This window comes from Phlebotomus argentipes, unplaced genomic scaffold (assembly GCF_947086385.1).
Source record: "Phlebotomus argentipes unplaced genomic scaffold, Phlebotomus argentipes genome assembly scaffold_4, whole genome shotgun sequence".
Taxonomy (NCBI): domain Eukaryota; kingdom Metazoa; phylum Arthropoda; class Insecta; order Diptera; family Psychodidae; genus Phlebotomus; species Phlebotomus argentipes.
Window position 1 is genome coordinate 4,244,603 of NW_026776174.1, and position 10,918 is coordinate 4,255,520.

Genomic DNA, 10,918 nt, shown 5'->3' on the forward strand with positions numbered 1-10,918 from the left:
GAATTTATTTAAAGCTTCTCAAATTTCCACATGACCTCTGTCCTTTGATATGGATCATGTTGGACAAATTGAAACTGCTCATTTATTGAAACGGAAAATTCAAGATTGTGAAAAACAGAATTTTGTATTGAATTTCCATTGGTCGCATACATCCTATCAATTGGTCATTTTTTGAGGGATTACTTCTGGTCGAGTGGATGGTGTGGGGAAAAAATCACATAAGCCGCTTTGGGGGTCATTCATAAATATTTGACATGGCGAAACACCACAATCTCATGCCTCTGCTCCAGTTCCAAAAGCAACCACTCCGTATCGCCATTAAGGCGAAGCCTCAAAAACAACCAACAAACTCTTAGACATCTAAATATGGCAAGCATCTCAAGTCGAATATCATTTCTAAAAGTACATGAAAGGGAGAAATTGTTTATCTACTTTTTGCACATCTTGGCCTGCCCCTGACTCGGTCTCAGCGGCCTCTCAAAGTGGACGTGAGGCTCCGCTGATTGAGATACAGAGCACTATTGACCCGGGACATTCGTCTATAAATCACACTATTGATTTGTCCAAAAAATCTAACTTACCCCTGCCTCAGATTGCGCTCATGGAGTCTCAAATACCACCGAGTTGCTGTGGCTTTTCGGTCCTGAACAACGCGACGAAAAAACTCATAACGATGTAGCCATTCAATCCACAAACGGCAATCTGTCAGCGACACAAAACTCCAACCAAAAGCTTTAGCTCAATTTTTTTTTACTTTCACCACCCTCTTCCCAGCCCTAATCTACAGCCGCACATTTGGGGGCAAATGAGGAAGATGTTACTGGAAATCGTAGATTCTCGTGCAGGAGTGAGAATGTATGTAAATGTTTTATGTTTGCCAAAGAACACATGCTCTTGTGGCTGTTTAGGACAAGAAGCATCTATGAGTGTGGGAATGGATGCAGAAAAAGGAGACCGCAGAGCATTAATCTCCTTCAAAATATACCAAGATGGGGTCAAAGTAGATCCCTTCCGGGCTCGTCAACTGAGTGGAAGAAACTGTGAAAATGTTCTCCAATTTTCACATACTTTAGCTTAAAGCCATGACAAATGGGATTATTTAGCCCATCAGAAAGGTTATTAAGTACAAGATTTCTCTTCAAAGTTATCTCGTGTGTGACTATGTCCGCTGAATGACAATGGTGCTGTATGACTTAGTCACACACAAGATGTAAAAATTATTGCGATTATCAAATGTATGAATGAATAAATGTACAAACATGATTTACACTGTCAATCAGCTGCTCAGATTTAGATCAGATTCGCAGTTTTGCCAATTAGCTTAAAATAGCTGCCAATTTTTTTTCTCTTACGTTAATCTTATTATACGCATTAGTTTTATTGATTACACTTCTCCAGCTCATTAAGAAAACATGTGCTGCGAATGAGGACGCAAATTGAGACCGAATCGGCAGGATAGAAATTATCGTGAGAGATGAGAGTGAGCGCTCACCGTCGACTTACTTGTACCATTTATTGAATTTCTATGAGGCGTCGTTAGTCTTTAACCGATCCAGACACGTGTGTTGTGTGAACGTTGTCGGAGGGTCGAATGGCATCAGGGGACAAAAAGCCATGTCGATCTGCCCTCAGTGGATTACACAAAGCCACCGCATCGCCTCAATCGGATTCACTAGCCGCCTTTCCCTCTACTAATATCTTATTAAGATGGCATTCGAGCTAATTAAACTGCCGATGTCCATTGATGATATCCTCTATCATACAACATTTAATAGCACATCTGTGAAATTTGTCAAAGAAGCTGAGAAAATCATCCCCAGCATCAGTCGTCACGATTGAAGCTCATGTATCACCCACAAGGTTTCAGTGGAGCACTAATGTGAATTGTATCACGTAATAAGAGAAAATTGTAGAATCCAATAGTGACAGCAAAGTGGATGGCATTTCCTAAGCAATTTTCAGCATGCAAGAATATTTTGAAACACCCAAAGTCATCCGAAGAAAAACCATAAATTGATTTGCAGTCGCGTGTTTGTGCTGTATCCATCTTCTGAGAGCATTGCACGTTGAATTTTCATATCTTGCTGCTTTGAATACCAAAATAGCAAAATCAATGGAATATCACTGGAATTTGTTTATCTTTCAACGTTGGATTGTAATTCAATAAAAAATGTGTTGAGTGTTGACATTTAAAATTACCTCAAATGTATTTTCACTCGCAAATCAATTCCCACAAATTTTCCCTATGCTTTTCCACTAACTATGTCCTTTCCAGCCTCGTGGATGTTCTCTTTGGTGTTAAATTAAATAGAGAAAGCAAACATTTGAGTCCTGAATGTCTTAAGATTGTTTTGAATATGTACAGTGTGAATCTGAACATTACCAAAACTATTCCAAATTATATTCCGTTCAAAGATTTTTTTTTACGCAAAGCGGTTTTTTCTAGGCGGCTAATTATGACGAAATCTGACGGTAAAAAGGGGGATCAATTTTTTGAGTTTCATCCGACGGTTGGTCCGTCTGTCGGTCGATATTTTTTTACCATGGCATTTTTTCCCACTCGAACATCTTTAGGTGCGAGAGTGTTTTGTAGAAAAATCGAATTTTGGTGGAATAATGTTCTCTCGCGGAATTTCGAAAATCATTTTTTTTTCACTTTAGTGCCCCTAGCGGTGATTTCTACCAAATTATGATGTTTGAGTAGGAGATGGCATTTTATGACACCTTTCCTCAAAAAAATGTTCGTTAGCAATGCATACTTTTAACCTTTGGCGTAAACCGCGTGTCGATATCTTTTACCGTTTAGGCGCCACAAGCCCGTTTGTCACGACGAACACACCGAATGATAGACGCGAAAAAATGTCTCCCCTCCCTTTTTTCGTCTCATTTCGTCATGTTAAGACTTCCTGACAGAGTCCATTATAGTTGTTTTTGCGAGGCTTGATTTTTTAGCAATGTTTCAGCTGTATTTCAGCTGATATTAGCTGCGATGTGAATCTCAGCTAGACAAAAAGCTTATTCACCATCAGGGCGGTGTGGCTCAGTGGTTAGCGTGCTTGACTCACAGTGCGACAGTCGTGTGTTCAAATCCCACCGCTTGCAAATGGTTTGAACACAGCAGAATGCAAAAATTAAGCTTTTCAATGGCAAAAAGCAGCCCATATGGTTGCTGTTGAATGTTTCCAATTGAAACATACGCTTCACTGAAAATGTCTTGCGCTCTGTCTCTGTATATAAAGGTGGACGTTTAGAACCACTTATGGTTGGTCGGCACTTTGCCACCGTAAAACTAAAACTTCTCTAGAATCTCCGCTAAGAGAAGAATAGTAATAATGATTATAATAGAGAGAAGGCTGTGAGCCCAATGGGGCGGTAATGCCTTCCCAATTTGAGGTTACCAATTTACCATTACTTAATTACTTATAATATACTTCAGTGCCTGCCGTGGTAGCTGCTCGTGATAAAAAGTCATTGTTTTACGAGGAAACAGCGAAACCACCTGCTGGGCATAAAACCCGGAGTGGCTCGGTGTGATTCGGTAACGATTTTGAAAAAAATGGTTACCGACACACGTGACCAGCATCCTACGCATTGACGCCGGAAGGATTCTATGCCTCATAGTGAGAACATGTCTTCCTCCCGACGTCATTTGCAGGATGCTCTCGAGCGTCTATAATACAGAAAATATATTTTAAAAATACAAATAAAAATTATGAATACCAAGAGAACTTAGGACAGGGACGGGGGCATGGCCTGGCACAGGTAGTTGACGGCGCGGTACCGGATCCGGAATTTCTGGGCGCACAGCAGGATTCCACACTCCTGCCCTTTCCCTCCTCTGAGCCAAGGCCTTGCGCAGGCTTATACGGCAGGCCATGTTGCAAGCCTCAGGCAACAACTGGTAGAGGTCAGCTTTCGTCATCCAATCCAGATATTCGACATCCATTTGGAATGCTGAAAATGCATGAAAAAATATTTTTAATAATAAATGAAAAAAGTCATGAATTTGAATATATTTTCAACTTACTTCAAAGACCGTCATCCAATCCAAGTAATCGACATTTATACGGCTTGCTATACATGAAAACGTTTTTTTTTTTTAATAATTAACAAGAAAATCATAACATTGATTAACATTTGAACTTACTTAAGAAGCGCTGCAGGATCAGCTCTGACATTATGGACATTCATTGTCATTATATGTAACTTCCTCAATCGCACGGTATTCTTCCGTTTTATTCTGAGACACTGCAAAATACACTTACATTAGTAAAATAATCCAAATTATTACTTCACGTATTGATTAGGGGACTTATTGGGGACGGTGTGACACAAGGTCATAAAAAAGGTTAATGAAGATAACAACTCCCTTTTCCTGCTGTTGATGATCTCGTATTGAGTTTAGATGTATCTGCAATGTAGAAGATAAAATTATGATTCTGATTTTTCATAATATATAAGGATCCTCTCTCTTTAGAAGAATCTAAACTTCATCAGCACTACATTTTCAATTAACATATGTTGCTTCGTTACCTTCTTCATGCTAATTAAATTGAATTTTAAAAGAAGGTTTAGGAATTTAATTGGAATTTATAGGAATGCAAAGGAATTTATAGGAATTTGATAGACATTTTTGGAATTCAGTGGAATTTCTTTTGAACTTGTCTCGAATATATGTCCTCTATTGGAGAAGGCTGTGCTCCTCAAAGGGGCATTAGAGCCACAAAAATAAGTAAGTGTGGTTCGCTATGTGCTCATAAAAGTGTTTAACTCTGAAATATTACAGTGAAATTTCTCTTACCCTCTGTGAACATTTACTACTTCTTTCAGTGTGGCGTATTTCAGTTTTTAACGCCATCCAACAATAGATTATTCCTTGTGCATTTCTTTAATAAACCATATATAACACTAAAAACTTCCGTGGGATTTCGTGCAGCAATTCAACAAATTGTATTCGCCTCAGAAAAAGCGACGAGAGCTTTCTTTTCCATACTTTCATTTACAAGAATTATACCGAAAGTTCACCTTTTTCCCAGATTGCAATTGCTCCCTGACCTCACTCTTTGCGAAAACTATATTTCACCACCAGGAAAATGGGGGTGGCAAAAAAGTTCGAAATAATAATAATCACTGGGAATGGTGGCGCGGTTTCTGTGGTGGAATTTTTTTTCTTCGCACTTCACATCTTTTTCGTGGGTGAAGTTGAGAAAAAAGGAACTTCACACTCACTTCCACTATTGTCAGAAGCACTTTCTATTCGGGAAGTATGAAATAGATTTATTTTTGATAGAACTTTCTCTCACGTCTCCTGGGCTTTATATGCTTTCTGTGCACTTCCCGTGCATGTGGTCTGCCACAAAAGAACAATATTGTGAGAGTTGTGGTAGGAGAGCTGCATTTCTTAATTAAATTTGAACTTCAATGTCTCGACTGGCTCGACAGTATTATTGATTTTCAGTACGGTAAACAGATTTGTATAAAATGATATCGTTGTGTAGGATTGTCACCCGCAAAGGTGGCCATATCCTATCCTATATAATTTATAGGAAGCAATCCTATACGATCCGAAATGATCATAAATGATTAAACTAAAAGCTAAACTAAACAATCATAATTGATCATAAACAATCATAAATGATCATAGATGATCCTAAACAATTATAAAAGATCCTATATAATCCAAAATGATCATAACGGGGACGCAGGACGCTCGAGAGCATCCTGCAAATGACGTCGGGAGGAAGACATGTTCTCACTATGAGGCATAGAATCCTTCCGGCGTCAATGCGTAGGATGCTGGTCACGTGTGTCGGTAACCATTTTTTTCAAGATCGTTACCGAATCACACCGAGCCACTCCGGGTTTTATGCCCAGCAGGTGGTTTCGCTGTTTCCTCGTGAAACAATGGTAATTTAGTTTCTTATTCTTTTATCTACAGGAGTTGTTAAGTTTTTTTTTATCATTTTAGGCTTTTTACCACGAGCAGCTACCACGGCAGGCACTGAAGTCTAAATTTTGCAACAAGTACAAGTACTTGTTGCGAAGGCGCTAAATTTAGACTTCAGTGCCTGGGCGTGTGTGGCTGTGGAGCCACCACCTGCAGGGCCTGCCCAGGTCGCTTCGTCGCTGCCTCTTTGTGTATCGTCCGATGATGTTAAGGTAAATTTCACTACAATATTTTACAATTAAATACTTTTATGAACACAGCGAATCACACACTAAGTAATCCATTGATCTTGAGATTTAACAAAGTGAAATCTTGATATTAAATGGAAAGGAAAGTTTATATCGTAAATCGCGTTGATCTTCTCTAGATGTAGAAAATTCGCCTGGGAAACGTTTCAGAAGGTGCGAAAGCCTGGCAAATGGACGTGAAATATGAGTCAATAATTTGGGGATGTTGACAGAGAGTTTCCGACTTCTTTCTTGCCATTGATTGACCTATTGATTCACCGCACAAAGTCACACATGTTTCCCCAAAGGCAATTCACTATGATAGGGGTGAGATAAAAAGATCACTCCTCAGAGAATATTCTCGAAATCTCCGTGGCAATTGGCTCCACCGTTCACTATGTGTCAAAATCCTATTATTGGCAATCTTTTAGCCCCTGAAAGTGAAGGTTGAGTGCTAAATGGTGCATCTTCAAACACATTTAACCCCAAAATACTCGAGCTCAAGCGGTGAATGTGTAAAATGTAAAGAAGTTGCAGTCATATGGTTTTGTTCCGTGACAAGGTTCATGTACACAGTGTACATAAGAATTGTATGAAGCCCCGGAAATTAACATGAAAACATAATAGTGGTAAATCGTAAAATTATGATTTTGCAATAGAAGACCAAGGCAAACACATTTCAATTCATTTCAGTTGTGACAATTTGAAGAGAATTCAATGTAAATTTAAAATTAACTCAAAAATTAACAATTTTTTAACCCAATAGCAAAGTTCTTTGTTGAAATTTTTGTTTCAATACTATCGTACTCTCCCACGAGCAGTTTGCCTCGAATATATAGTGTTAAACATTGCTTTTTAGCAAGAAATTGATTAAATTTGCTACAAAATGCAAATTCACTGTGAACTTTTCTCCTCGATAAACCTGCTTCAAAGAGTAATTTGTAGTCGATAAGAGCAGCAAAGTGAAATGCAGCGCCAATTTCCCACGTAAACTGCCAGCGTGTGAGCTTCTGAAAAGCTTAGGATAATTCAGTGTGTAAATCTCCACTGCTCAGGTTGGGGGACTTATCGAGAGAGCAAGTAAGATGCTCAAGTATCTCGTCTGATAATTGAATTTTTTCTCTCATCAATTTTTCACTGAGAGCTCGAAAGGATGAGGGACAATCGATGAACGCTTTGGGGACGGGAGAGATTTTTGTCTAATGTGGGGTTCGGGATTCGAGTGACTTTGAATGTGTTTTAGCTGAGTGAGGGCGGGAGGTCAAAAGGCAAAACTTTAGCTCTCCTCCTCGGGCAATTTGGCCAAGAAGGACATGGACAATGGCGAGGAGACAGCTTACGAAATTGATTTCAATATCTACTCATGGATAAACGACTGGAAAAGCACACCTGAGCGCACCACTTTTTCTCCCACTTCCCTGGGCAATGGGTCTCGGACTGGGAAATGGTCCAGGACTCGGGGAATCCAATTGCCTCACATCGAAATATTTAACTTGATTTATAGATAATTCATAGATTCTATAATTTCGGTATATTTATTTCTATTCCAAGGAAAGTATTCTTGTTTTCAAAAACACAGAGAGTCTTTTTATCCTTTATCGTCGTATCATTTAGATTTCGCTAGCAACAATCGATGTCATCTCAATTATTGTATTTGCCGACGCAAGCTAAACTAAGAGAGTTTCTTCTTTGGAAAGGCGTTTTATTTTTCCATATATGTAACTCTAATTATAATTTTTGTGCGATTTCAGAACGTTCTCCACAATTCCATCCGTGTTCCTCGTCATGCAGGCAAGCATTTACCAGATTCTGAAGGAGCACTTTAGCCACTTGGACTGCTGCGTGAAGCTCATCGAATTGTTTCACCATTACACATTCATCACGACTCTGGAACAGTTGGTGGACACAAAGATCGCGCATGAAAACATCACGAACTTCTACATGGAGAAATTCAAGTCCATAGTAGCCAACAAGACGCCCTCCTACATCTTATATCTGCACATCACGGCAGCAATGCATCATGGATCATGGATAAACTGTACAGGTGAGAGTCTTAAAGTCAGAGATTTGATGATGAGGTAGCGGTAAGGATTATCATCCCCTTGATTCTGGGACAAAACAATAGATCGGTCTAGAATTTTTGTTTATATACAGGCTTTTGTGCGGGCCACACACTATTTACTGCGATATTAAATCAGGTAATGTAATTTATGTCTCACCAAGAAATCGACAGGGGCGACCAAAATGGGATACGTGAAGGGGAGTCCCGTGCCATCCATATTTCGCCTAGTAATAAATGCCTGGCAATTGTGCTGCAAGGGAGCTACCCAGAATGTACATAGAGAATTCTTGAAATTCCTACCACGTTTCATGTAACTTAAGTGACTCTGTTTTTAAGTTGTTTCATTTTGTTGTTTCCAACTGCTATAGCAACTATAGGGCGACTCTGAAGTGAATTTCAATAGCTCAGCAATAGCAAGTGATAGGGGCCAAGGATGGGGAGTGAAAGAGTGAGACGCGCTCCGTGGATTGGAGAAAAATCACTTCAACTTGATTCGAGACTTGATTAGGAAATTCTTTTCCGCACACCCAAATTGATCATTTTCACGCCCTGAAGTTACATCTCAGCCCCACTCCACATTCATACATGCTGAATTAAATATATAGTGACATAGTCAATGAAGTTTTTCCTCCCCCCGCCAACAAAGGCCATCGAGGCGATTTTCAGCAAAGTTTCAACGTTTCAACTTTTTTGGCGACTTTTCCTCTTCCCACAAGGTGAATGTCTCTACACGATGTGATGGGTGATGTAAAAATTTCAAGGGATTATTTTGTATGACACTTTTTCCTCTTTCACATTCTCCGGAAGCTTTTATGACTGGATTGCCTTTGGTAAATAGTATGGTTGACTTTAGCATTATGCCAGAGAGGCAAAAGAATTTTGAGACAACATAAATGCAAAAGTTCGAGGGAAAAAACACACAACCTTAAATATTAAAGTAAGGGATTTCGACAATTTGTCATTCCAAGTATCTCTTGAAGGATGTTCTATAAGAAATTTCGTATTCTCCTTTATTAAAGCTGGCAACTTGGCAACAATTCGTACAAGAATAAGCTGAAGCTTAATTCAGGATTTGGCGTTCCATAATTCCTATGATAATTTTATCGAAGAACAATCGTATATTGAAATTAATTTCCAAGCTTGTTTTCAAGTTGAATTTAATGATTAATACTGGCTTTTGAATGCATATATAAACTCAGAACAGACACTCTGAGTTCGTTTATTAATGTACAGAACTGTTTGTGCTCTCAGTGTTCATTTTTAATTCATTTCTACTTGTCTGTAAAGTCAATTGATTATTTTCAGTAACTTGTTCCTAAAAACAATTCTATTTTATTCAATTCTACATGAGTGTTGTAAGAAGTACATGTGTAGTTCACACTAAAGGTCATAATTATAATTAATAATATTAATACTTGTATTAAAACATCATTTTTTAATTTTTTAATCTCGTGATTCGAAATTTTCCACTTGCCCCATTTTAAAATGTACATGAATTACATAATCCGCAATTTGTTATCCCATTTGCGAACGCATCAAGAGAAAGCTTATCATGAAAGTGTGTTAAAAGCCCGAGTAAAGCTTTCACTGTGCTGAGTTACCTAATTGCAATTCCATAATTTCGTGCATTTTTCAAATTAATCCCTTTACATCAGTAATTCATATTTAATTGCAAATAATCGCTCCAGCTGAGGCATTCGCCACAGGCCGGAAAAGTGCGCAGTAATCGGTGATATTTCCATTTCGTCTCATTTTAAAAGTTGAGCAATTAGCAAGCCACAGTGATGGATAAGTGTTGGAGTGGATTTCAATTTTCATGGTGAGAAATTAAATTTAATGAAATTTTCAGTGCACATACTCTAATTATCCTCTACGTGGCATTCGAGCCGCATTTAAGCGAAGGAGCTCGCAAGTTTCTATTGCTGCACCCCATTAACTCAAACGTACACCTCAGCTATGCACACACACAGGAAAGCCAAGTGCTCAGAAACTCGTCAACAATATGGCAAATTTTGAGGCAAAAGAGCGGCTCCTTGCAGTAATACGGCGACATGATAACATTTCTGATTAATAGGAATAGAACAGACAATTTGAGCAACGTCTTCACTGCATTCGATCATCTGTCATTGCAGTCTTCCTCAGCATTTTGCTCCATTGACGTTGTCATTTCTTACATCCTCCCAACCGCGCCAGTAACATATAGTTCAGATTATGCTCAAAACATATCCTTGCGGTTCCTGCGAGAGATTCACAAGAACCTGAAGAAAGATGTTGTTGTCTAAAAGCAATATTCATCTTACTCCTCCTGCCATTTCTCATTTCAGCAACATTCTCACCAGAAATTTGTTCAAATGCACAGCATTTTAGACAAATTTCTTGAATCGTATGATAAGTTTATGTGAGTTCTTATCGTGAGAGCTTTAAGAAATCATCAGTTTACCAAGGTTTTTGTCATAGGATTGTCTGTCTTATTGCCATGGAATGCACAGAACTCATCTTAAAATCAACTGTTAATCACGTTCTTTAACTTGTAGTATAATGACCCAATTGGTTAATATAAAAATTCTGCGTTAAAGTGCAAATATCACTAGTGTGTCAGCATTTGTTCTCTTCTATTATTTTCAACCATAGTTTCATGAGAAGTCCTTTGGTATGGTCGTCAAGAAAAAGCACTAATCATCA

General features: G+C 38.6%; 1 long non-coding RNA gene across 1 annotated transcript; it reads right to left on the bottom strand.

Moving 5' to 3' along the window:
• Positions 1-2,055: 2,055 nt before the first annotated feature.
• Positions 2,056-5,311, bottom strand: LOC132257672 (uncharacterized). Its single transcript, XR_009468255.1, has 4 exons — positions 4,802-5,311; positions 4,148-4,411; positions 4,028-4,074; positions 2,056-3,954 (listed from the first exon to the last, which is right to left on the bottom strand). It is a non-coding gene; the product is annotated as an uncharacterized LOC132257672 (long non-coding RNA).
• Between the last annotated feature and the right edge of the window lie 5,607 nt (positions 5,312-10,918).